At 46.3% G+C, this 27,199-nt stretch overlaps 2 long non-coding RNA genes across 2 annotated transcripts in view; one reads left to right on the top strand and one right to left on the bottom strand.

The window, feature by feature from the left end:
- Positions 1 to 6,213, top strand: part of LOC144169011 (uncharacterized) — a 50,434-nt gene extending 44,221 nt beyond the window's left edge. The window contains exons 3-4 of the long non-coding RNA XR_013322335.1: positions 4,715 to 4,779; positions 5,460 to 6,213. This is a non-coding gene — a long non-coding RNA (uncharacterized LOC144169011). The remainder of the gene's footprint in view (positions 1 to 4,714; positions 4,780 to 5,459) is intronic.
- A 176-nt stretch (positions 6,214 to 6,389) lies between these two features.
- LOC144169010 (uncharacterized) overlaps positions 6,390 to 27,199 on the bottom strand; it is a 113,476-nt gene continuing 92,666 nt past the window's right edge. Inside the window, exons 5-6 of the long non-coding RNA XR_013322334.1 lie at positions 26,357 to 26,459; positions 6,390 to 8,947 (exon numbers count right to left, since the gene is read on the bottom strand). This is a non-coding gene — a long non-coding RNA (uncharacterized LOC144169010). The remainder of the gene's footprint in view (positions 8,948 to 26,356; positions 26,460 to 27,199) is intronic.

Genomic DNA, 27,199 nt, shown 5'->3' with positions numbered 1-27,199 from the left:
TCGTGTTTTTGGACGCCGCCATCTTCACATGTCTACATCATCGATTCCCAGATGTTCGTCATGAGCTAGACATCCTGCTATTGGGCGGCTTTTTCACGCACTTCCGGCAAAGAGGTGAGTCGTCTGCTCCGCGTCGACTCGCCGGCTGATCTGCCAGCGTAGTGCCGGAGTGCTTGGACATTTTACGACAAACGAGACAAGTGTAAACAAACGCTTAACCGTTCGTATTGAATGCAACACGGCCATAACACGACATGGATATTCTCTTACCGGAGTACGTTCCATAAAGAAAGCGTTGAAGCCCCGTGGCACTTCTTTCGTGCAATCGCAGAGAACGCCCTGAGCCGAATGCCCGGGTTTGACGGATACATTTTTTTCCACTTCAAAACAATCCAGAGATGCGTTTCGAACGAACACAACGTCACAACATGCGTTGCAAGTCTGAACCGCGATTGACAGACGATGGGTTGCCTCCTCCTGCCCGTCGTAAATTCGGCACTCACCTCGCGCGCGGTTTGCGGGGACGAACAGCAAGTCACTTAACTCTGGCGCGCAAGCCGAGATGGCTTTTAGCCACGCACACTGCACATACCCCATGCGAGGTTGAGTCGTACGTCGCTCGAGAAAGATAATCCAGACCATGGGAAGCACTATCCACCCGAAGAAGCACAACGTCGTATTTCATCGCGCAACAAAGGCGTACACAACACACACACACCATCGCCTCCTGTAATGCCAAACGCATCTCACACTTCCTAATGAGAGTGAGTGGTACGTCTGCAGTGCCCACATGTCGCGAGGTGGGGCCCCGAGCTGAACCGGGATCACGCAACCGTTACTGACCTCTGGGGCGGTTTGTGCCTTGTTGCCAAGGTAACCGATGTTTGAGATCGGCAAAGAAAGGCGCTCGCTCCAGCGCTAGAAAGCTCAGAGCCGCGCCGGAGCATGTTTTGCCAACGTTGCCGCTCTCCACCACGCGTCGCCCCAAGCTGAACTGGTCACATTATTGAAGCATTTTGTGCACGGGTTCTGTATCAGTTTAAAATGTCTTTTTCACATGGCGCCGGCAGGAATTATCACCACCGCAAAATAAGACCCGGCACCAGCGGGGCCACATCTGATACGGCGCTCTTTCGATAAACAGTGCGCGGTGCATGAAAGGGACCGAGCGCAAGATCCTCCCCAGCGGCTGCGAGTTCGCCGCCGATTAAAAGTCACGTGCTGCACTGCAGCAACGCACACCGCGAAAGGGCAAGGCCAGGCCACCGCACACATGCGGCCAGATTTTTCGTTCGCTTATCCATCCTTGAGCGGAGTGCGGAATTCATGGTGTCAACAAACCTTGCCCGTAGTAGAGTGTACTAGAAGTTAGTGCACTCTAGTGAAGCGTCGAGGGGGCGCCGACGGTGAAAGGTGTCGGCGCTGCGGCGAACGTGACTGGTGGCGCGGCGGCGGGGGCGAGGGTCCAAATCGAGAGGCAGAGCCAGCGGCATTAGCGATGGATTCTGGCGACGTGCGAGGGTAAAAAAAAATGTTATAAGTAATAAAAATCAGGAGTTTGTCTTAGACAACATATATACGACTAGAAGAAACGTGAGAAATACACGATTCAATATTATCACCTTAGACCAGATTTGTGCCTCAAATAACAAAAACTTATAACATTCAACGAGACAAGCAACATTTCAGCTCACATATACGAAACACAAACCTACAACAGTGATCAGTCATCAGCTGCTGGCTCAACAACTTAAATTATAAGTGCATATGAAAACACAAATTTTCTTAAAACCACATTTAAACAAATATTTAAAAATGTCACATTAGACATCTGCAGTGAAAAAACTCTAGAACAATACAACTCACAAATCAAAAATAGGACATCAAATCAAATGCAGCCAATATTCCACACCCCCTGTGTTTGTGTTGCCCCTCTTCTAAATTTGCTTTAATATTGTGAAAATTGATGAAATGATTTTATCCTGCTTTATATTGCCTAAAATAGTTGTCAAGCAACGTTTTACTATTTCCTGCAACTAATTTGGATTATTAACCTGACGTTGTCATATTGGGCATATTATTGGCATCTTGCATAAGTGGCACTCTGAAGCCTCTTAAATGTATACCCACTAGCCCCCTTCCCCTATCATCAGTCGCTGTTGACTTCCCCTACCCATGGCCTTCCATGTATCAAAAGGAAAGAATGGTTCATTAAAATTTTTTTCAGCAAGAGTTCACTGGTTACCTGTAAAATAGTAGCTACCTTAAGCATTTACCTTTGCCCTGCCTTGTGGTCTAAAAAAGTCTCCTTACACAAAAATGTGTCCATCGGGTGTTTCATTTGGGTGCGTGTCTGTGTATACTCAGATTAGTGTGTTTACCTCGTCGCAGGAAGGTTGACCTTCCGTCATTGGATCAGCCTACCTGGATTTCCAGCACTTCAAACGTCATCAAGACTCGGCCACTTTGAATAGGTTTTCACTGTAATGCACATGTTTTGATATATTTTCGGTGATCCCTAACTTATTTTTAATGATCATTCTTTTTAGTTCTTGCAGTTGACTTTTTTTGCTATAACATTGAAAGGCTGAAAGGCATTCAGTATCTAGTCATTTTTTATAAGCATGTTTTAATTGCTCTGGCAGCCAAATAGAACGGGTTGTTTCTAATTTTTGCCTTTTATGCATATCAAGTTTTTTTTTACTCCCACATCTTTTGGCCACCTTTTATTCTATTTTGACTTGTCATGTGTATTTTGAATAATAAAATTGCTAGTCTTGCAAAAGTTGCTCAGTGTGCTTATTGCTGCATTTAAGGTGTGTCTAGACGCTTTAGCTCAGTCAGATTTGTCAGGCCACACGAAATGCAGTAAAATGTGGTTATGCTGTTCCATCTATACAATATCAAAGTTGTTTTAGATGAAATAAGTTATATATGTGCACTCTTATTCTGATAACCACATTTCTATATACCCCTGGGCGTAAAACAGGAAGAGAGCTATAAGAGTCGTCTTGATGACATCTTAATAAGATGATAGCAAGATGGCTACAATGCCACTGGCGTAAACTGCTGTGAGAGGTTTTCCTTTATGTCTCCACAATTACTAGAAAACATCTTCACAAGACATTATGTCTCTATCTGGCATGCTTAGAAGTCTTCTCGTCGATTGCTATTCAAAATTTTTGAGAATGTCGTCAAAACGGAGAATAAACGTTTTGTTGCTTTCAATCCAGATAGCTATGAGGTGTTTAGTAATCGTCCTGTAAACGTCTTGTTGGAATTTTTAGCAGTCTCTGAGATATCATCAAGAATATCTTGCAAGACTTGTAGCTCAGGCATAGCGTCGCGTTAGCCGAGCTACAGGATGGCTATCTCCAGTCTTGGCAATGTCTATAAAAATCTTCAGGTGTTGCGTAGACATCTTGGAGGTCTTGCCCAGATGTCGTATAGAAGTGCGGTAGCTGTCCTAATGTGCAGATCAAGATGTCTTGAACAGCTACACAAGATAAGTTTGAGAATTCTACAAGACGTGCTTGCGTTCACTGGGAAGTGAACTGGGAGCTCAGAAACTTATCTGAGCTATTCGAAGCGGGCGTTTTGGGAGCGGGTTGAAACGGGAAGGTTGTTTTGGGAACGGGTTGAAACAGAAAGCGGCCAAACGGGAAGGGCGTTTTGGGAACGGGCGTACACGGGACGGGCCAAACGGGAAGGGCGTTTCGGGAATGGGTTCAAGCGGGGCGGGTTCAAACGGGAATGGGTTTTTTCGGGCTACACCCTCACAAACACGATAGTGTGTTCAACCAGTTAGGAGACATGGTGGCAAAATGTCCTTATAAGCTAAAGTGCTGGCTGCTTCGTAATTTGACCTAATTTGAACGATTGCTTGGAGGAAGAGCGTTCTCTTTGTGCAAAACAGTGACTCAGGTGCCAAATGTGGCCTAAAAGCTAATAAAAATGATGCCCAAGAAACGCCTTTTTGCTGTTACGCTCTTTCCTGCACGTTTTTTTCTTTAATGTTGATGAATGTTTTTCCACTAGTTGGTAAATACAAAGCAATATGCGCTCACCTATTCATAAAGCCATTTGCAATGATTGCCTTTTGGAGTAACTAGTTTACAGAACCAGCTGGCACTAGTCATTTTTTTAATCAAGGCTACAATTTTCCAAAGGAATTCATGCAAGTTCACAATGTTCTTATTTTCTTTATAAAATTTCAAGCATGAAAAATTAAAAACAAATTCAACAGTTTGACAGGTATGCTTTTGGACAGGTTTGGGTTTCTCCTGTCAGGTAGTGACTCAACCAGTCTTGATAGGCCAATGTGGATTTCTTTTGGGCCTTAAAGGTGTGGAAGACAGGATAACAAACCCATGCGGATGATTTTGCGGTTCCCAGCCGACCTTTAAACATAGTCGTTCATCTAGATTTCAGGCCAGGCGCTTTAATGCGGAAGGCATTCAACTAAATGCATTTCACTCCATACTCACTGTACAATATATTTGATGTGGCTAGCTTGTCTTAATGAACTAAAACCTGAGAACAGCTCATAGACTTCTTGAACTGCTGTCTGCTTGCCTTGCGTTCAAAAATACAACACGTCTAACTTCTAAACTAGCCAGCTGCTTAGACCAGCATGCTCATTGAAGAAGGGATGCAATCATCATTTCATACTCTGCTGGTGCAAACATGCTAGTCTGTTTCTTGTATTTTGCAGGCTACACAGTCAAGTAGCCAAGTGGACCCCGCGAGGCTTCCATCCCTCCCGTGATGCTTTCGCGGGTAATAAACAAAGTTTTACCATGGAACACCTTACTATTTCACCTGCTGAATGCACACCTTGCTGACAGTTTTTAGAATACTTTTGCACTATTGAAGCCCACTCAGTAAATATTTAGTACAGTCAACTTATCTTTACTCTGCAATTGTTGAATTAACTTGATAAAAAACTAAAATAAATTAAATGGACTGTTTGGAATATGCTCAATAGATTTTCATTTGACATTTCTCAACACAAAACTCAACCGGAGAATCAATAGAGAGCCAACGCAGACTCAACTGGAACTCTACAGGCTTTTCTCAATAGACTTTCAATTAATTCGTCACAAAAGGTACTTAACAGGATTGGGAGTCAACAGAAAGTCGATTCCAAGTCAACAGACATGTTCAATATAGTCAAAAGAGGTTCACATAAATTACAGCTTTGAGTTCCAATTAGATCGCGGCGGCCAAGTTTCAACGAGAACTCAACATATAATTTCTATGCAAAGTCATTTGACTGTCAATGCAATATATTGAGTAAGGTCAATTGACTTTCAATTAAATCTCAATAACCATTTTTGTAAGGGGGAATCTCGCAATTGCCCACAATATTTAAGTGACAGGTCACCCTTTTTGTAAGCAATCATTTCTGTGCTGTTTCCTGGTGACCAAATTTTATCTTCCTTTCCCCAATTTCACAGGAACGTCTACGTTGGACTCAACAGCATCAACAGGTGGAGGTAAACGGCGGCTACTTTCACAGCCGCTCTACTCAGACGGCGATTGCCAGAAGTGAACGAAGCTGATTATACTAAGCTATTGTCTTCCTCTGGCGTGACTCGTACACACCTTTGAACGCTGGACCAGCCTACTTCATGCTGACACTTACATAAAAAAATGTCTTTGACGACCATGCTCATAGTTTGATTCGCTATCGAGCTCTGAACTTATGTGAGTACTTTGTCTAAGGAGAAGGCTGCTTCTTGCCATACTAACCCAGAACCGTACTTTCCCAAATGTTCGAAACATATTTCTCTAAAGGATACTTCTTTCCTACTGATTTCTACTTATTCCTACTTGTGTGGGAGGCTAACCAATGCGTTTTGAGGCTCTGCTTAGCTTCAGACTTTATGTACTTGAGAAACAAAAATTCAGAATTTATTGCGATGCACTGCAATGCCTTAATCGAGACATTCAAAGCTACCAGAAACATGGCATGGGGCAAAACTAATATAGTGCATGCCATAGCAAAGATTAAAATATTCGTATTCTTGAAACTGAATACTTTCCAGTGCCTCCTTTACACGGAAGGCAGCAAGACCACATAAGGCACAACATGTGTGTTCTGATTCACGCATTTGGATGTTCCGACAAAGACTTTATTGCAGAAATGAGAAGTGAGAAGTCACTCGCCAGAAGAGCTGTTGCCATACTCGAGACACAAAACAAAACCATAGGTCGCCCCCTCAAACAGCAGGAAGCAAGAGGCATCATTCATACAGAAACTCTTAAAAAGCTGCGTCCAATGTCCAGACGTGTTTTTTGTATGGCGAACCACCAAGGTCGTGCGGCATCCCCTGCAACTTTGCGGGAAATTCGCGCACCGGCAGTGCTCCAGCTGGCACATTTTAACCTAGTCGTTGATACAGCCATTCCGAAGGAAGTGCTACGAAACTGGAATGAGAACGCTGACGAGTCCCTAACATGGCATATGAATGTGCAGTGTGAACGTGGGAACAAGGCCTTTCGCACTGCAGATTGCGCCATTCGCAGTGCAAAGGTTGCACCGAATAATGGGCACGACCTTTATATGGATATCTTGCCGTGTCTTATGAGATATTGCAAAAGTACCATCTGATAGAGACGAAAGAATTTGTGTATTATTATCTTTGCTTAGCAGACCAAATGGCTTTATCACTGCGTACGAACAGAATTGTGTTCAGGAGTTTCTGGGTTCTGGCGCTTGCAATGTACGAGTTCTTCCGTATGTAGTAGCCACTAAAAGACGCATTTTCTGTTTCCTTGTAATATCTACGTATAATTCAGGGGTGCGCCTAAGCTCATTGTTTCCGCTTTATCTCCAAGGACATTTTTTTCTATACTTCTTGGCGCAGATGTGATTGTGTCATTGCAGTTTTAGAGATTCGCCGACCTCCAAAACTGAAATAGTGCACCGGACATTACTATTCCTAAGCTCGACTTGATGGCATCCACGCGGAGAACACAGGACTGGGAGTAAGGCCATGTTTTTTTGTTATCTGTTTGCTGCTACCTATTTGTGTGTGGCGGTTAAGAAACCGTTATTTTCGGATTTATCTGAACATGCTGTGCTGGCAACGAATTGCATATGAGTGCTGTCAATGACTTTACGTCTCTTATCGAACGCCGATAATAACCTTTACTAAGGGTGCTTTTCGTGTAAGCAAACTTCGATCGGCATCGCCAAGCAAAAAAACGGCGGCTTCCGAAATGTAGAAGTCAACACTATTAACCCAAGCATGCTTCTGGTGGGTAACGTTCGCCACCAAGGCCAACACTGCGGCCCAGGATAGCCGCCGTACACCCCTAACATAGCACGATATTTGCCACCTACTCCCAACTTCAAAATCTTGCCCTAGAATGTTTCAAGTATTACCAACATTGCAACGTAATTTTCACGATTCCAACAAAAGTTTTCAGCACAATAATTGCTGCCATTTGCCATCGAGAAGGTCGAAATTGATGACAATTTAAGCGGAATCGTTTTCTCCGCCTACCTTACTACTAATGGCCAAACAGTGGGCCATTCACTTACCTAAAAGTTTGGAGACCAGAAGACTAGTCTGACTGTGCTCCACTGGCTCAAACTGGACCACAGTCAAATAAAAAAGGCCACCCCATTATCTTTCAACACATAGCTTTTTTTTCCACTCACCCACTCACACAATACGCAACCGAACAAGACAGGTTAAGGTCTAGACAGGTGCAGAATAAACATTTGGTTCACATTTTTACACATCAAAATTCAAGATAAACAACATTTATTCACACTTGTATACATCAAAACTACAGATCATTCAAATGTAACCACTCGAGTTCAGATAATAATTTGACGCTGCAAAGCACACGAAAGCAAAATATTTGTATACATTTAGTCACTGAGGCGAAATATACTGGTATAGAGCAGCAATTACACAGTTTTCTCTCGGGCGATAACTGAAGCCTCATATTATGAAATTCTGGCTTGCCATTATACTCATCATGCGAGATTTATGCGCATACGCCATTTACAGTGTCATCAATAATTATTGCTCCCTTTCATAACAAAAATTCCCCCTTGCAAACGCAAATCAACTCACATTCCTAGGTTTAGTCCATTACCGCAGCACTCTAGGCAACAGCAGACAACAAATGAACAGGGGGTGTGGATACAGCTCCCTTTCCATTGTGTTGTGTCTCGTGAACACCCGCACAAAATTCTCTGTTCCGACAAAAATATGTGCGCGTGCGTTTCCTATTCATGTGCAGACAGGAAACATAAGAAAATTCTATACCTAGCACTCCTGCGTAGGCTTTTCAAGCAAGAATACCTTTTGAAGCAGGAGGCTTTTCAAGAAAAAGTACTCTTCTAACAATCATAATGTAGCCATGACTGCCTGAATGGTATTCTTACCATTTCAAGCCTCAAATAAGGAGGTTATGACCGCGAATTGAATCCCTTAAATGGGCATTAAAGTGGTCTTCGAAAACTATGGCTTAGTTCCCCCAATTGGCATCCTTCGGAGCTAGGCGTGCTACCGAAGTACCACATGAGTGGAATTTTCACATAATTTTGTTTCCTCAAGCAAGGCTGCAGTCTCTGGCACACACAATTACAGGGAGGTCGGCGTTGCTGGAACTTTCGCTCCTGCTGCAAATGTGCTTCTGTCATTGTGAAAGGGCTAACGACAAAACAACGGAGACCAATGCTGTCAAAATGGAGGCTGGTGCAGTCACTCCACTTCCGGTAGCAGGTTGACCGAAGGAAACGTCGAGTACCTTGTTCACTGGCTCGAAATCAGCAGTTTTGCACTCCGCTCCACTTCCGGTAGCAGGTTGACTGAAGAAACTGTCGAGTACCTTGTTCACTTGCCAGAAGTCAGCTGACTTGCACTCCACTGTGTATTTACGATTTCTTCTGACGCACGTGGAAATATTGGCATAGATGGCACTGCGGTGATCGTAATTCAAATTAAGAAACTTGAGCCTTTAAGCTGTCAAAAATGGCGTGGACCATCAAAGAGAGCACCATTTCAATGTTTCCTGTGTTTCAACTCGAAGCATGTTCTGCCTATCCGTATCTGTCTCGAAGCACTCCCTTTCGTGCCACCTATCATAATTGTAGCAAAATGGATAGACGAGCTAGTTGGTGAACATTCATGAGAAAAGCTTAAGCGCAAATAGACACTGGGACGGGAAAGGGAAACGACACCAGCGCTTACTATCAACTGAAAGATTTATTAAAATCGAAAACACATATATACCAAAACAAGACCTGAAAATCAAGCAAGTGTGACCATCGCACATGCGTATTGCGGTACATGAGCACAACCGCCCCATTTCCTTGTCCTCTTTTTCTTTCCCTTCTCTTCTACCCATTCTTAAGAAGTTTCACTTCTTTGTGCAGAATACTCGACGACGGGGGACTTATGCACTCAGAACCCATAATCCGGATATGAAAGGCTTCAGCAATTTCTCTGGTATCACGGTCTCTGTGCTTAAAAACAACTTGCGTGAGCGTGAAGCATGTAAATCGCAGTCTGAGCAGTGAGCTCCAGGTGTGCGTGGGGCCTTCCTTTCAAGAGGAATGGTGCTCCCTCAAGCGTACATTAACACAGTGGCCGGTATGTCCGACGTACACCTGGCCACAGGACATTCGAATGCAGTGCACAACATAGGTCATACACCGAACAAATTGGAGTCTATGTTTTATCAAACAGCCACGTCGGGGAATATTGTCTCCGGAATCGGACCTGTTGCTCACAATGCTGCATAATCTTCCTAGCTTGTTCCTGGCCAAGTAAACCACCTAAACGCAGAATCTCTCATTCGTGTTCTTAAGGCGATGCTACAGCGCATGTACATAGGGGATGACCGCCACTTGTTTACTCTGGTAGCTATCTGTTATGTGATGTGCGAACCCTGTCAACTCCTTCACAAGACCCTGACAGATCGCCTAGAGCACAGAGAGGGGAAAGCCAGCGTTCTCCAGCCGACCTATTCGCGCATTGAAGATTTGTTGCGCTAAATGATAACAGAACTTAACTGCGGATTTCAGGCACGTGTGGACTATCCCTTTCTTTGAAAAGAAGCGAAGTTCAAGTTTCAAGTGAGTGAAAGTGTTGACGCGGTTGCCAGGCGCGGCACTGCCGTTACAAGGGAGGCTTCATTGAACTCGGTCTCTAGTCTTTTGGTAGCCTAAGGCTGCCGTCTACCCGAGTCGGTTAAGGAAGGCCATTTTGTTGTCCTCGAGGAGTCCACGTTCGCAGAAAGGGCAGTGGCAGCGGTACGGAAGAATTTAGAAGAGGTACTTGCCAGTGGGATAATAGCCGGGCACCAGGCCCTGGACATGTGTACTTCGTAGAATCTGGATGGCCTCGCCACGGCTATTAGAAGGAGAAGGAACAGACGTTGGAGCTGTTTTGTGCAGCAAAATCTCACAAGCCGGGGGTACCATTTCGTTCTATCGTTTCAGAGCGAGGGTCGTGGCAAGTCGCTGTTTCTGGTTTCTTACAGAAGCATTTAGAATCTTTTATCATCATTAATTGGTTTTCTGTGCGGACCTCTGAGGCGGTGGTGGAGTATCTGTCTTCTGTTGATTGCTTGAACTTCTCAGGAATTAGCGTGGACGTTGAGGGCCTGTTTTACTTCCGGCCTCATGATGTGCTGAGGCGATGTACTTGGGATTGCATCACAAACGACGATGATGAGCTGGCCTTTGTCAATCGTAGTGGAATCCCCGTGGCGGCGTTTTTGGAGCTGCTCAGTTTCTACTTCAGAGTACTGGCATCCTATTCTCGACTCCACAAATTGCCGGCTATTCGCCATGTTTTTTTTTGCTCTAGCACGGCGTAAGCAAACAGTGACGTGCTGCACCTATAGCTATGACGACATGCAGTGTATTTTACGATTCGCTCATAAAGATCGTAATCAAGGTTTCCAATATCGCGCAAGGAAGATACAAAAACACTTGGCGTGTACTATAAAAATTAGGACGGTAGCTAAGGCTGACGAGAAAAAAATGGCCGCGTATCTGCTCCTTTCGTTGCAAATGTCGCCAAAAGACGATAGTCTTTGTAGACATTTGTAAAGCAAATGCACCCTTTTGCTTTCCCTCTCACCTCTCATGCCGTTCTGGTACAGTCGCGCTCATACCAAGGTAAATACACTAAAGGTTTGCGCAAGGCGATATGAATTAACCGCGTTCAACTGCTACAGGCCGGGTTCCTGGATGCCAGCCCTGCAGTACGGCGGGGACGCGCGTGAATCAAGACGGCCGACTACAAGGTTTATAGACTCGCGTGGCCGTGCTCCACGTGCGTTCCAAGCAGAACGTGGACCCTAGCTGGTGGAACCTTTCGTTTCTGTTGCCGCGTGATATTTATATGCCGCCAGGAGGCCGTGGTTTTCTGCAGTAGATGTAGAATCTTATATTTGCGTAATGTCTTGTACTTGTTCAACAAAATTGAGAAGTATGAACACATTAACTGGGCTTAGGCATTTACGTTTGGTTGCGAGTGTATAAGACTATTGCGCAATATCAAGTTTACTTTGGCCGGCTGGCTGAATCGAGTCACGGACAGACAGACAGACAGACATAGAGACAGACCAAAATTTCTCGGTTTAAGTAGCCCAAGAAAGACTATCGTCTTTAACCCTCATTTCTGCAGGACAAAATTGGCGTCAACACCACCAGGCGATAGAGTAACGTTGATTCTAAAGTGAGCGAAAGCCGGATGTAGAGCTAAAGAACATTACACAATTTTTACCGTATCTATTTATTTCTTTAAATCGCTTTTAGTAACATACTTGGGCTCTCTGCTTCAATGCAAGCTTTGTTGCGTTATCACCTTCCCATGTCGCCACACTATCGTCTGCTGCTATGTTACAAGTTTACGGCGTGATCACAGAAATAGGCGGCGGCGATCATCGCTTGTGTGACACATAAGAGCAGCAAAGCGCTACGCCTGATAACCGCGGAGCTCACCGATGTCACCGATTCAACCCATTCAACAAGATCGACTTCAATCAGCGCTGTAATAAACAAAAGAGTCACTTTTCGTTGTTATTTTAAGTGCAATGCACTTTATAAGCGACCCCAAACCTTCCACCGCCGGCGGCGCCGTCCGTCCGCAGTCCTCCTATCCCCTAGCAACGGCGTGGAGCGGAGAGGAGCGTCGGTAGCAACGGCGCAGTGACGTCACTCACCACGTGACGACACGCACCTCACCGCTCCTCGCGGCGCGACGGCGGGGGCCGCGCGCGTCCCTCTCCCTTCCCCGCGCCGTGACGTCACATACTCCACCTCCTCTCCCCGGCAGCTGCCGTGCGCCGCTGTGTGTCACTCTCCCTCCCCGCGCCGTGACGTCACGCACCCGCACCTCCTCTCCCCTCCCTCGGCTGCAGCTGCCGTGCGCCGCTGTCCCTCTCCCCTTGCGCTCGCCTCCTCTCTCAGCCACCTGGCTCGGCGCGGCGTACCCCCCTATATATGCAGCGATAAACCGCCAGACCTCCGTGGGTCGGCTCACGCGCTCTCTCTCGCTACAGTCTCCTGCTCGCTGTGCTCCAGTTTAGACCGTTCGCTGGCTGGGCGCCTCTCAAGGCGATGTCAGAATTACTACGCCGTGTACTCTCGGCGCAAGAAATGCATTCGCACTTCCTCACGATTCCCTTCGGGGAGGTGGGAGCAATTTTTCTCTTGGGTTCGATCGTGTGACCCAGCAGCTTACTTTGAAAGGTGTGGACAAATGCAATGCGTTGGTTTCTCTGTCGGGGAAAGGCTCGTACTGCCCTGCTATTTTGCCGTTACACCAAACAAATAATTTTTATTTTATTCGCAAACATAAAAGCAAACAACGGAACGTTATTTGTATGCTCCGTGACTGCTGACTCGGAAACAGTCGAAACTGTTATTTCATAACAGACAACATGCTTTAAACCGGGCGTCATGCGAAACTGCGCCTGCAGCAATTTGCCGGACATTTTACGTCTTCGAAAGCCGTTGAAAGTTTTTGTCCTATTTTTCTTGTATTTTGCGACAAAAAACAGCGGCCATTTTCAAGCTGTTAAGTACAATTACGTCACTTTTACGAATACTGAAGTTGCCATTGTGTGACGTAATCGTTCGCGCCAACTGTTTAAATTACGTCACACCTTCTCAGCCAATCACAGAGAGGGTGTGTATTACAAGCAGTAATAGGCCCTATGCGAAATTGCTTGGTGATCTAGCAACACTGATGTAAACAAGACCGTCCGCCATATTGGTACGGGCGCCGATCGGGAAGTCTCGTATTGTTTACTGTGGAACAGTAGGTGACGGTAACGAGGTATGGCTTGAACTGGACGGTGTTTTCCGGCTCCCGACCGCATATTGTGGACGAAGGACTTGTCTGCGCTGCCGACTGTGTCTGAAGACTCATACCACTCGGGGTGCCTCGCCAAAGACCCATCCGAGCGGTAGCGGAGGAGGGCATGCCGCCTAGCTAGCGGGGCGCATTGTTCGCCTTCATCGGTGCGCACAAACACGTGCGACTCGCAGTAAGTAAATCCTTCTTTGTCTTTTAAGTGCGAATGCACTTCTTAAGCGACCCTGAACCTGCGTCCACCAGCGATGTCCGCGCACGTGGAGATGGGCGCGCGCAGCCTGGCCGCTGACATGGCACATACCCACGTGGGGGATTGGCCAGGAATCTCCTCGTCTTCCTTGGCAACGGGGGGAGATGGGCGCGCGCTGCCTGGCCGCTGACATGGCACATACCCACGTGGGGGATTGGCCAAGAATCGGGCGTGAGAAGGGCTAATGCACCTGCTTAAAGGAGTACTGACACGAAATTTCAAAGCTGAGATCCGCTCTAGCAATCAAGTACAACGACAACACAAATAGGTGTCTGTGAATAAATGCATCTTTCTTTCTTTGTAGTTGTGTGTGTGTGTAGGATCTCTCTTTCGCGAACATTACCGAACCGCGCAAATTCAACTCGTGCATTCGCACTTTCACATTATTCCCCTCGGGAAAATGCGGGGAATTTTTTTTCCTTGACGCGAGTTAACCTGTATGAACATTTGTACAGCACTTTGATCACCGTTGTTTACCATGCAAATGCGCAGCGGGGACCCTGTTGCAGTAACCCTGAAAGGGAAAAGCGACAATCGCCAGACCGTGCCCCTAGTGGGTGGATTATTTATTTTCAAATGCTGTACATCAAATTTACGGGATGAGTTTTGGCGAAGATGTTTACGGAAAGGTTGCGGCCGTTTTCCGTGATGGTCGTCGGCCCGGGCGTTTGCTGCAAAGCAATCGCGCTTTGCGGCGAAGTCAACTACAAAAGTGCAAACACGCCTGGAATTTTGTGTTTTTGAGTGTTTTCATTATTTATTGAGCATGTTCTGCCGCAAAAATCTGTTTGTGTGTCTTTCTTCTCCTGTTTTGGTGGTGGGGTGGTTGTGCTTGTTTCTAAAGCGCATGTTTTTTGGTGTGCCCGAACAGATAATACAGTAAAACCTCGTTAGCTTGAAGTCACTGAAATAAAAGATTTTTTTTAATTCGATCGGTCGTCGGTATAGCCCGAATGTTTACCTGTTTATCTCGAAAGGTTTTGGAAGTGAGTTCCAGATAATCATAATATTGCTTACTTTAGTTATGACGAACACGATTATGCGGGTACTGGTATCATTACCCACGCTGAGGTTTATAAATGCTAAACTTCCTTCTCTTCAAAATACGTTAACAAAGCATGCAGCGATACTTCCACGCTCGAACTTGAAAAACAATTTTGACATCATTGCTGTTTGAGGTGTAGTATATTGGCCTTGCAACAGGGTTAAGTAAGGCACAAAATCTGGTCATTTTGAGTCTTTTCCTTGAGGCCACTGCTTTCTGCTCTGTCCCTTTACCATAAACTGCCGCGGACTAGTCATGTTCTTCCCTAAGGGCTATTTACTGTTACTGTCTGTGTTCTTGTAGGTTGGGCCTCATCCATGTGCTCAGCAGCTACTTTCGCTCCCAGAAGAAAAGTGGCCCGCCCTATGTTGTGTGCCTCACCTTTGAGACGGACAGTGGGGCGATTGGGGAGGCAGCGTGCGAATGCCCGGCGGGTTGCAGTGGAGCATGGAGTCACATTCTGGCTGCTGTGCACCTACTCGCCCTCTTGCAAGCCGAAGGTTTTAAGAGGCGCCAATGGCGCTTGCGTGCACTGAGCTGCCACAACAGTGGCGACGTCCGAGACTGCAGGGCATCAAGCCAGCGAGTGTCCAAAACATTGACTGGAGAAGCCCGCGAGAAAATGGCCCCTCCCTTCCCTGGTAAATGCAGTCTGTTCAATGTACGTCGAGTACAGGAGCAATGCGAGCAGCAACAAAGTGCCGTGCAGGCCCTTGGGAGAAAACTTGGTATCCTTGGGAATGGGTTTTTTGCCCCAGTTGTGCTGGCCTCACACCCCACAGTGACAGAATGACTGTCATGACACTGACTGGCATGGCACCTGAAGGGTCACCTATGAGCTACCAGCAAGCATTCATGCCACATTACGCCGTGGTCACCTCGCGAGCACGCAGAGGCAGGGTAACGTCGTGTTTACTAGACCGCGGCATGCATGGGCGGGAGAATGCTTCCCTTCACTGCATTTATATCCAGAGTTTGCTATACACGCTATAATTCGGCGCAGTAGTTTAATCTACTGGGATTTTCACTGTGGATACAAAAAAAGGCAAAAGCTATAAAGCTGATGCGCGGCGGCCTGATGCAACTCTGGCCGTTTTCTTTTTTTTTTAATAAAACTTGAAAATTGTCTCAGCTACCTACATCAATAGCCACTATCACTACGTCGGAGGCATGCATGCAGCATGTGACAAACTAGAGGAGTGAGTGTGTATTTTAGTCGCAAAATATTCGACAGTAAATACATCATGGCTGAAATGACAATGGGCAACAAAAGTCTGACGTAACAACAAACAACTTGAGGTAACAACAAACCTTTCAGCCTGGCAAATCGGGAACCAAGTGCAAAAGCTCAACTTTTGCACCGTTAGATCATCATAAAACAGTGTACGCCACTTGTGCATCGACACGCGGCTAAATTCAACGTAAAAGAAACCAACAAGATACTCCATATCGTGCGCGCCCGCGACAGAGGAAATTTTCAACCGCGCCGTGATGGCGTAGTGCGGCAAAAAAAGTTTGTTTAGAGCCCTAGATAAAATAAAGTCTGGTGTATGGGCTAAGCGGTACCGTTGAACAGTGAAATGAAGCGGGCGCAGAGCCAAAGGACGAGTGGAGAAACAGCCTAATTTTGGCAACGTGTGGTACTGTTTTGCCGGTCGAGCACCGCTGTCAGTCGCATGAATAGGTGGCGCACGCTCAGGCGTCATTTATATACAAAGGCTTGACCACAGAAGTCCATCGCAGTTGTATTGTTCATCCGGACAGCGTCTACGGAATCCCGCGCTTTGCAAACCAACGACAAGTATTCGCTCTCAGCGCACCGCGCCCAGAGTGTCATAAAGGTTGCTCGCGCCGGCATAGTTCGCGTCAGAAAGTTCGTTAAAGAGCGTGGAACTTCACATATTTTTTCTCCATTTGGAGCGGTAGTTCTGCATTGCGTGCACTGCGACACGGAGCAATGCTCCGGCATGGCATTCCATCACCAAGAGCGGTCAATGCACGCCTTCTATGTTTTGCTACTTGGTTTCGGTTTTAAACGACCGCACCAAAATGGCGGACCTAGTTACCGGAGTCGACGTGAGATGGCGGGGCGCATTTTGCATAGGGTCTATTGTTGTTGAATAGCAAAGACAGTCTTACGTTGTCATGTCCGGTGCATTTGGTCTAGTTTTTCACTGCCGGCCAAGAATTAGGCGCTTTCAGTAACGAGAAATAAGGCAAACTTTAGAACTGGTGCGCGGCAACGTCATGAAACGTCAAAATGACAGCACACACAACCGCTTTGTAAACCGGAAGCACGCGACCAAAATTGAAAGCCAATCAGAAAAGACTTCTGTAAAATTGACAGAATTGCCAGCAATTTGTTCAGTCGAGAATGGGGCCCCTCGTGTGGGGTTTGAAGATAAGTGTTGGAACTTTCATGGAAGACGAAGGAGCTCGCACCCAGCTGAACAGGCACTCAGACGAAGACGACCAAGCGAGGCGACGAGATGGCTGCTTTGAGAATGGTTCCCTGTACATTATGTAAATATATTGGCTTTTCCTAGACGACGGCCTCCTCTGTTGCCTCCCTGTACGTTTTCCATATGGTGCCGAAACCCAGGACGTCAAGCGACACGACGAGGTCAGCCATGCAGAGGAATTGCATTTTTCAACCGCGATGCTCACTCCGAAGCGAGGAGAAGGCGTCGAGACAGCGGAACCGGCCCGCATTTCCCCGAACAGCCTTCTCGAATTTAATCGCAAGCTTATCGCCGAGATAACGCCTACTCTAGAGCACAACAAAGATGTCGAGGCCGCAGTTTCGATAGCAAGGCTTCAGCACAGTGACGACCGGCTTGCTGCAATCACCGAGAAGCTGGATGCCCTTGCATGCAGAACCAGTGTCGATGGCCAACACGACCACGCTATACATTCGGTCAGAGAAGCATACAGAATTATTTGTTACCTAGAAAAAGGCTTTACGGCGAGAAACCCTCGCCCCTCAGGAGCGACCTCTCGCCAAAGAGGACAGAAGGCAACACCTACCGCATTATGAATCGAGTCCTACAAGCGAGGGCAACGAGCCTGAGGAGAGAACGGAAACCTGCAGGGAGCCAACGGCTTCGACAACATCGAGGGGCATTTCGGTAATCGCTCACGAACAGCAAGAACCATCAAGCATACTTGCATCACCAGCCCCAACCATGGCATGTTCATCTCCTAATGACTACTCGGCTGAGACGAGACCCCAGACAACAGTGCCTCACTCGCTCAGAAACGAAGAGGCCGTAATACTGGACACACAACACCAGCCGCCGAAGAATAGCCAGAATCAAATCAAATCATCGCAATCCACGTCCACCACATCCCTGCCCGAAGAGAAAATTGTGGACGACGAACCGGCTGCCGAAGGCATTACCGGCGACGCCTACGTGCCTGAAGTGCTTGAGACCGGCGTGCGGATACAAAGTGTGGAGGTGCATACTGTATCCAGGAGGATTTACTGAAGACGTAAGAAGTGAATCCAGATACTCGTGTGCTGCCGCCAAAAGTGCAAGGAACTGCACAGGACAACAACGAGTCATCACTGAGACAGAAGCGCGACCATGTTCTGGATGTGTGTCTGCGACAGGAGTGCGTTAACGGAGCGAGACTTACGACCGAGATATTAGTACAGCGGCTACAACCACAAGATATGAGTGCTACAAGGAACGAACTGTTCGAACGCGCTGCCCGTAAAGACTCGGATTCGTCGATAACCGTACACCTTTATGTCGACTTCGCCCTTGCTACACACTACACATCCTATTTTCCAGGAAATACACCAGATGACAACGCTGTCATCGGCATGATCACATGTACGACGAAGCAAGCCACCAGACGTGTGCACAAAGTGAAGAAACCTGGACAGCGTGGTCCTCAGAAGATTCACACAGAACAAGATATCAACGTTCACGGTTTAAACCGGGCATCGGGTGCAAAGGCAAGATGTCAAGAAAACTACATCCTGCGTCTTCGCCCATTCGGATCTGCAAACGAGGATACGACTGCGATCAGTCGCCTGACACAGATATCAAAACAAAAAATAGGGCAAAAGTAAGAAAAAAGGCAAAATCACGAAGAAAGGCTAGGCCGAAGATAAGAAAAAAAAACGAACCTGAGACACCGGCTGGACATGAATGTACGAAACACCATTGCTGGACTCGGACAGTACCTTCATCGATTTGTCTTATCTCGCATACACGAACGCTTGTGGGATGGGAAGATGTTGGAACTTTCATGGAAGACGAAGAAGCTCACACCCAGCTAAGCAGGCACTCAGACGAAGAAGACGAAGACTACCAAGCGAGGCGACGAGATGAATTTTTGGCGATTGCCATTGCCATTAGAAAACTCAATGAAGACATTTCGAAAGTGATTATTGTGACGGACTTGCTTTCAGTCTGCTCCACCCTATCTACTCTAAGATTTACCCCTCTAAGCCGAACGCTCTCGATGCTCCTACCACCCTATGTACAAGAAATCCGCCTTGCCTGGGTTCCAGGACACAGGGGTTTCCACCTTAATGAAACCGCGGATTATCTGGCAGGTTTGGCATTGAATGGACCGCTGGTTAATGCTGTGCCCCCCATAGCCCAAGTTGTTGCATCCCGGTTTCGCAGGTATAGCTCGCTGGACAGCTTGCACCCAGACAGTATATCTGGATGCCCCGAAATTGAGCACCTGCGGTACGTGTGGAAGAGGTATGTTATGCAGTCGCAATTTTGCGAGGTCACATTGACCGGCTTTCGCTGCCGAGTGCCCAATTTGAATTTCTATCTCCACTGCGCACGCATAGCGCCTTCGGCCCAATGCGAGTTTTGTCAAGAGGAGGAGACAATCGAACATTTACTGCTGTCTTGCCGGCGGTTGTCCTATCTTAAATCGATTCCAGGAGGTTCCTCTCCAGCGCCTGGGTCTTTCCTTGTCTGTATCGAATTTATTGTCATTTGGGGCATCAGGTTTACGTTTCTGCAGCGGGGATGTTTGTCGTGCACTTCACACTTTAATTTCACAATCCGGTCGCCTACCTGACATTTCGTATTTTCTTTTTCTGGTACTCTCAAAATTGCCAACATCACTTCCCTCACACTCCACAGCTCTATTTTACCCTTAGTTTGAATTCTTAACCAGTGTACCCAATCTGACTTGGCCAATCCTCTAGAGTGGGTACGCACCACGCTCTTTGGCTCCAACCCACTAACCAACCTTTGAGAACGGTTCCCTTTACATAATGTAAGTACAGTAGACTCTCAATAAACCGAACTTCAAGGGACCGAAAAAATTAGTTCCGTTTAACAGGAGGTCAATTTACTGAGATATATGTGTGAAAGTGCAACTTTTTACAGTCTTAATACCATTTCATGAAACTCTAAGCTCTAGAAGGTGAATGTAGGTGATAGTTTTTCAGAAAGCAAGAAAACTACAAGATTTTTTGGCACAGCATTCACGAAGTTGATTTGGAAACAATGAGTCGCTGTTCACTATAAAATGTATCAATTATTTTTGCTTGAGTCGATGCAGCTGCATTTTCACGGAGGCTATAGAGGCCTCATATTCGCGAGTGCTTACGAGCCACCGAATTTAGTAGACGGCATGCGGTAATGAAGCACGAATAGCACGACGATGGCATGAACGAGGCGGCAGGAGCTGAGCCCTGTAACCTCCGCGTCTTGAATCGATACCGAACGACTGGAACAAGAACTGCGGTGTCGCATTTGTTGCGCTAGCACGGCTGACAACTATCGAGACGAGGCCAAAGAGGCTAAACAAATCATGGAGGAAGAAAAACAAAAACAAGGCAGCCGGAACAGTAAAAAGCTTATTCCCACAATGGATTTCACAAAGAAGTTTCATTTCTAGTTCCGTTTATACGGTGACGCGGAAATTTTAGTTCCGATTACCGAGTTTTTTTACGTTATCTGAATACAAAAACAAACGATTTACAGGGCACTGTTCCGTTCAAGCGGTAATTCCGTTTAAGCGATTTCCGTTTAAAGAGAGTTTACTGTATATTGGCTTTTCCTAGACGACAGCCTCATCCTTTGCCTTCCTGGACGTCTTTGGAGCTGCTCAGTTTCTACATTCAGAGTACTGGTGTGGGGTTTGTAAACAAGGTACACGTACAAACGTCGGGAGTGTGCATTGCGTCTAAGGTTTCTCCAGTCCTGAACAACATTTTTGTGGGCAAGGTGGGCAAGGACTGTGATGTGCAGCTTGCTTTACACTGTGTTGCCACTAAGGTTTTCCGTTATGTGGACGATTTTTTGGTCCTTGGCTGCAACGTACAACTTCAGACCTTCGAATGTGCTCTTCTTGATGCCTTCAAGGGGAAATATACAGGTTTGAAGTTCGCGGCCGAGGTTCCTGTTAACGGCCCTTTCAAATTTATTTACCTCGTGCCCCGTTTCTCCTGGCATCATACTTGCTGGATGTACGCGCCCTGTTCTAGCTAGCCGCTCTTGAACTTTGCTTCTTTTCATTCCAAGCTGGTTAAGTACGGGATAGCCCACAAGTGCCTCAAATCCCCACTTAACAAGTCCTGTTATCATGTGGCGCAACAAAGTTTCAATGCGCCAATAGTTCGGCTGGGGAACGCCGGCGTTCCCCTCTTCGTGCTCCAGGCGATCTGTCTGCGTCTTGTTAAGCAGTTGAAAGGTTTCGCACATCACATAACAGATACGGACAAGAGTAAAAAAGTGGCGGTCATCCCCTATGTACATGCGTGGTCGCATCGCCTTAAGAAGGCTGACAGACTCGGCGCTTAGGTTGTTTTGTCGGCCAAGAACAAGCTGGGCAGATTATGCAGCATGATGAGCAACAGGCTCGATTCCCGAGACAATATTCCCCGACGTGGCTGTTTGATATAACGAAGACTCCAATTTGTTCAGTGTATGACCAATGTTGTGTACTGCATTCCTATGTCCGGTGGCCAGGTTTACGTCGGCCATTCCGGCCGCTGTCTCAATGTAAGCTTGAGGGAGCACCATTCCTCCTTAAAAGAAAGGACCTACACACACCTGGTGCTGTACTGTTCAGACTACGTTTGTACGCCAAGCTTCACAGACACAAAAGTTGTTTTTAAGCACAGATACCGTGCTAACAGAGAAATTTCTGAAGTCTTCCATATCCGGGTTAGGGCTTCTGATTGTTTAAGTCACCCGTCGCTGAGTATTCTAGATAAAGAAGTGCAACCACTTAAGGAGAGGGGGTAGAAGACGAGATAAAGAAAAAGAGGAGAAGGAAATGGGGTGGTTGTCCTCATGTACCGCCATACGCATGTGCGATGGTCACACGTTCTTGAATGTATGGTCTTGGTGTAGTATAAATGTGTATTCAATATTAATAAATCTTTCAGTCGATAGTAAGCGCTGGTGTCGTTTCCCTTTTTTGTCCCTGTGTCTGTTTGCGCTTACGTTTCACGCATGTAACACAGCTGTGCTGCAATTCTACTTCTTGATAGGTCCTGTTCCTTGTTTTCTCGCTGCCTGAACTAACACAGACATACCCTGGCACTCTCACCTCTGTGCCTAATGCAGGTATCAAAGCCTCGTTTGAAGACTGGCTCTCAGACTCTCAGGCAAATTACTCCGATATAAACAATAGTTCGCATTTAAGGACCATAGCCGGAGATTCAAGATGCAATTTTCTTTGTACTTACAAGTGCCCGTGGTATGAAACGCCATCTGGAGCGCGTGCGTCATATTCGCTTCCATTCCCAGCTCACCCACGTGCAGGAACGCACATGGCGACTCCTCCAGACTTACACTCTCCCTTGCCGAGCGGTACTTCACCACATCCACCCCTCCCTTTACCCTTCCCCCAATTGTCCTGCCTGTGGCACACGCTCCACTGTACCCCACTCCATGTGGGGCTGCCCTAAAGACCCTTTCCCTCTAATTTCCTCCGACGAGCAGTGGGAGGGGGCGCTGGGTAGCTCTGACCTAGGGACACAACTCTCCCTCGTGGACAGGGCTACGCTAGTCGCCGCCAGGCTGGAGCCTGCGGCCACCCCGACCCCTTAAACCTACTGCAAATAATAAAGTTTTCTCTCTCTCTCTCAGTTTCCCCAGAAGCGTTTACACAGATGAAGGTCGCTATTGCCGCTTTCAAATATTGCTCTGGTGAAAGGTTAGGAGGTTGTATTGAACGCGTTGGAAAGTACCTTATACTTTGCTAGAAGTGGGCAAAGTCTTTTTCTTGCGGAGATTGTCGCTAGTTTTAAAATATGGTTTCCAGTATTTAAATGATTTATTATTATCTTGAATTAGTTTGCCTTTCCAGCTATGGCGATTTCGACTTTTTGTCTTGTTTTAACTAATAGTTTGGTACTTTTGGTGGCCACATATCTGGTTCACTATGTACACCCTACACGTGTACAAGAACCCCTCTTCATACGTTTCACTTCGTTATGAGGTACGTTCACTGCAGAACTTTGAAGAAATTCTTCTCCACGCGTGAAGGACACTTCAACTATTGTAGCCATGTTTTTCAAATCTATTTCGACGTGGTTGTATTCATCATAAGAACTGAACGAAATGTTGCAGGCAGGCGCTTGCCTTTCAGACGTCTTTATGAAGTAATCAAACTGCGTGGGGAAGGCTTCTTTGAACAATGGTTTCCCACACCTTCTAAACACAACGTGCTAAACTCACTGTGAGCCCGTGGTGTTCGCCCATGAACGTTTCTAATGAAGCTTGCCTTGCCCGGTATAAAGCACGTACTTGTAATTCTGGAGCCTATGGAGCACCCCGGCCGTAAAACAGTACACTATCGGCAGAATTGGTTTCTTTCCCAAGGGTGCAAGGCCCTTTTAAATATTAACGCTTCCTGTTTCGTGCACTCTCTAAGCATGTGTTTTTTCCGGAGTGAAGCTAGCCAAAGCCGATGTGGGAAGGTAACAGAAGCTAAACAATTCTCTCACAGTCCTTGCGATAGGTTGGGGCCGGGGCCTCAAAAGAGAACAATGTAAGCTTTTATGTGTCCAGTTAGCTCCTAAACGAATTTAACCAGACTGTTAGGACCATAGCAGTATGTAGTCCATGTGAAAGCAAAATAGGTCCAGTATATTTGCTTTATTACTTTTCACAGTGCAATTTAAGCTAGAAGATCACGCCGTCTGGCCAAAAGTTTCGAATCGTTATTCATGCAAGACCAGTAGCCTGCTTGTTGTTGAAACACCCCGCCTCTATAAGGAAGCCCCACCGAAAAGAAACGCTCTTCAGGCAGTTTTTCCGAGACGCGAAACGCGGAAGAGCTATCAAAGTTTGTACGCCTCAGAATGTTCCTTGCGCTTTTGAGCTGCAATTCTTGCGCCTTGGTGTGTGGTCAGTGCGGCAAATGCTTGATTTGACGAGCCGCTGCCACCGATCAACACACTCACAGCCGAATCCGGACTTCCTGCTTTCCACGTGCTTCGGCGGAGACCCATGCAGTGCCTAGCAGTGGTTTCATCGCTTTACATAATGTTTTTATTCGGCTAACGTCAAAGCGTGCGAGTCTTCGCTGCCGCGTGGGTGCATTTTCCACGTTTCCAATTCCTCCAACAGCCTTTAAGTAGGCGCCGCCTTTTGCATTGAATATGCCATTCACTGCCTTCATATTAAAACACCACACTATTTCTCTGCCATGTTGTTCATCCTTCTCAACCGGCTCCCAAGGGCGCTGCCTCAGCGGCAATTGAATAGATGACCATTCTGTAGAAGGAGCGTAGTCTAAATCTGGCATACACGAATCACGGCGCTCTGCACGACGTACGGTGCTGCCTCGCGGACGATTATAAGGAATGCGCAAGCCACTCCATGTACTGTGTTTTCACGCCATTTTTGGCACCAACATTACGTTACGTGCGTAAACATGAAGCAGCAGCAGTACACAAGTAAGTTCTGCCACAAGTGAGCTTTTCTCATGCACGCGTCAAACATTTCTCGGCGGCCTGCGGAAAATTTCACTTGCACTGAATTTGAAAATTTTTTCAGTTACGATGGATTTGGTTCACAGTATCTGAGATGTCTTATGAAGGCTAAAAATCTGGCACCGGAATGAAGATCATACCCCTTTTGAGGTTGTGTCTAGGACCCAATTTATTTCCATTAACGCTAATCCTCCTCCCTAAGTCGAATAGAATGATGACTGTTGCTTTCTGTGATCGCGGCCTCAAATATATTTACATGGCAGTTTTAGGACACACATAATAAAGTCTAGCAATAATACTTAACGACTGTGCGATCTTGGATCCTGCTACAAAATGAAAGTCTCGCACAACCGGATTTATTCCTTAAATGGCTGTTTTCAAACAAGCCAGGTTCGGCCAATCCAGTAATCAGGGGGTAGTTGATACTCCTGCATGAAACTGCGGTAGAAGAGCTCACATTGAATCTGACGGAAAGCTCCACTCACTGCAATAATCGTGTCCATATTAATGAGATTCAGCTGGCAAGTACATGGAGTGGGAATGTTCTGTGACATTGCTTCCGAACAACGGTGCTGACATTGTGTTCAAGAACGCTCGGTTATCTTCTGTTGTATGCGTCGCCTGGAACTATATTTCCGCTTCCTCTCCTTGTGCATCTCTGTCAAGAGCAGCGCACTTTACAACCGCGCCTTGTCGTCGTAGCTCGCTCGCTGTACCCAAGTAAAGCCACACGGCGTTCCGTAGCATTGGCTGTCGTCGCGGTGGAACACAGAGGCTTGGAAAGCTAAGCGGGTTATTATAGTCATAATCGTTTAAAACTCGCGAACCGAGGCCGCTTGTCATTCATCTCCCCGTTGTTTAGCGCGAGAAGAAAACCGTAGGTACCCTTCAGGCAGAATATACGTAAATTAACCGGCGGCGCCCACCTTCATTTAATTAGAGACGCTCGCTGGGTTTGTTCGTGCAACAGTAAGCGCAAAAAAGGGACATTTCTACGACGGCACTTTGGGGAGGAAAAGCAAGAACAAACACAACAGAACTCCTGCTGGTGCAGTTTCAGGCAGGGGGCGCGCAAGCACTGCGAAGGCAGGAAATTAGAATTTTGGTTGGGTGGTAGCACTGAGAGGCCGACGGCGATACAGCCCATTATGGCGAATCACTGCTTCCCAAAGCTTTCACATTGAGTGGAACGGCTTTACTTTTTTTATCATTACTTAAGCCCGGAGGAGAATGTAACAGACCCTCGATATTCATTTGTTACTTTTGAAAGAAAATGAAATATCGATTATCCTACCTTGTTCAATCAGTTACACAAACTGTAGGGGCTGAAAACGCGTGGTAGTTGTTTGTTTACAATGGTTGTATAAAATAGTACGCTACCCGCAAGGGTCCACTGCAGTGTGGTTTGTTATATGACTGCTGAAGTAAGTTTAGAGGATAATTGCTTACGAAAAAAGAGTAATATTAGGTTCACAAAGTCGTCCGGTCACGCAGTCATTGTGGTGAAAAGCCAAGTAACAACTGGACAAGCAAAAACGTTTCCCTTTTCATCGAAAGGAAGAACACGGTGGCTAAGATCCACGTACAGTTTTAGATTAAGTTCGAGTATATTTTTGTTCGTAATAGGAAAGCACTGTAACAGAAAGGAGTGCCTGTCTGAAACAGTAACTAAAAGGAAGTTCTTGAAATAACCATTTTGCCACCCACCGCTCACAAGAAAAAAAGCCCGTGACAAGGGGATAAGAAAAGAAAAAAAGGTATCTTACAACAAGTGCTCTTGTCTGAAGTTCCGCATCCAGGAGTTGAGTTTAGAAGCAGTGTTCATTTCATCAAGGCAGCTGCGAAACTTGTTCCATGTGAAGCAGGTCTCTGGCAGGATCGCATCAGCGCCAAGGAGACAAGAAAGAAATTTCGGTTGAAGATAAAGCGGGCACAATGTTCCTGGGCGGACCCACAAAGACATAAAAAGACAACACAAAATGTGGTATTTAGTGCCTACTTTTACTATGAGGCACGTGCATTGCTGGCGGATAAAATTAGTAGCGACTGAACACCATTCTGTTCCTAAGAAGTGGTGAAACTATCGAGTCTGCTAAGATAGTATATCATAATGCATATTCTTTTATCCATTTCAGATGATACTTGTAGCATATATAATAAAACACTAAACGTTATGGCTGTAAGAATGAACCTTGTGCCCACTTGCCACCGAACGCTTCTTACAAAACTGAAATGCTGGGCACGTTGAACTTGAAACTAAGGAAATAATATGTCTTATTGCCACAAATATTTTGTTGATTCAATCCGTCGGGATACATACCTCTTGTACCACCCGTGCCGGAGAACAGTTATTCTGACTTTTTGACAAATAAAGATACGTGCAGCCGTTGGCACGTTGCCTCTTCAGTAATATTGCAGAGAATCACGTTAAACAGTTTCCATAAAAAAGGATTTGTTGCATGCCGATGGGCCGCCCACACGGACGTCCGACTGGCGTTTTTCATTCATATAATGGTGCATTCAAGCCACTTCGGGCACCAGCCGGAATAAATCGTCGCGTTTTCCAAAGTATGGCATGCTTCATTCTTGAATAGATATTTTCTACCAAA

Source organism: Haemaphysalis longicornis, unplaced genomic scaffold (genome assembly GCF_048455015.1).
Source record: "Haemaphysalis longicornis isolate Haplotype H1 unplaced genomic scaffold, Haemaphysalis longicornis Haplotype H1 scaffold_2, whole genome shotgun sequence".
Lineage (NCBI taxonomy): Eukaryota > Metazoa > Arthropoda > Arachnida > Ixodida > Ixodidae > Haemaphysalis > Haemaphysalis longicornis.
Note: the sequence above shows the minus strand (reverse complement) of the source record. Positions and strands in the feature narration are given on the sequence as shown.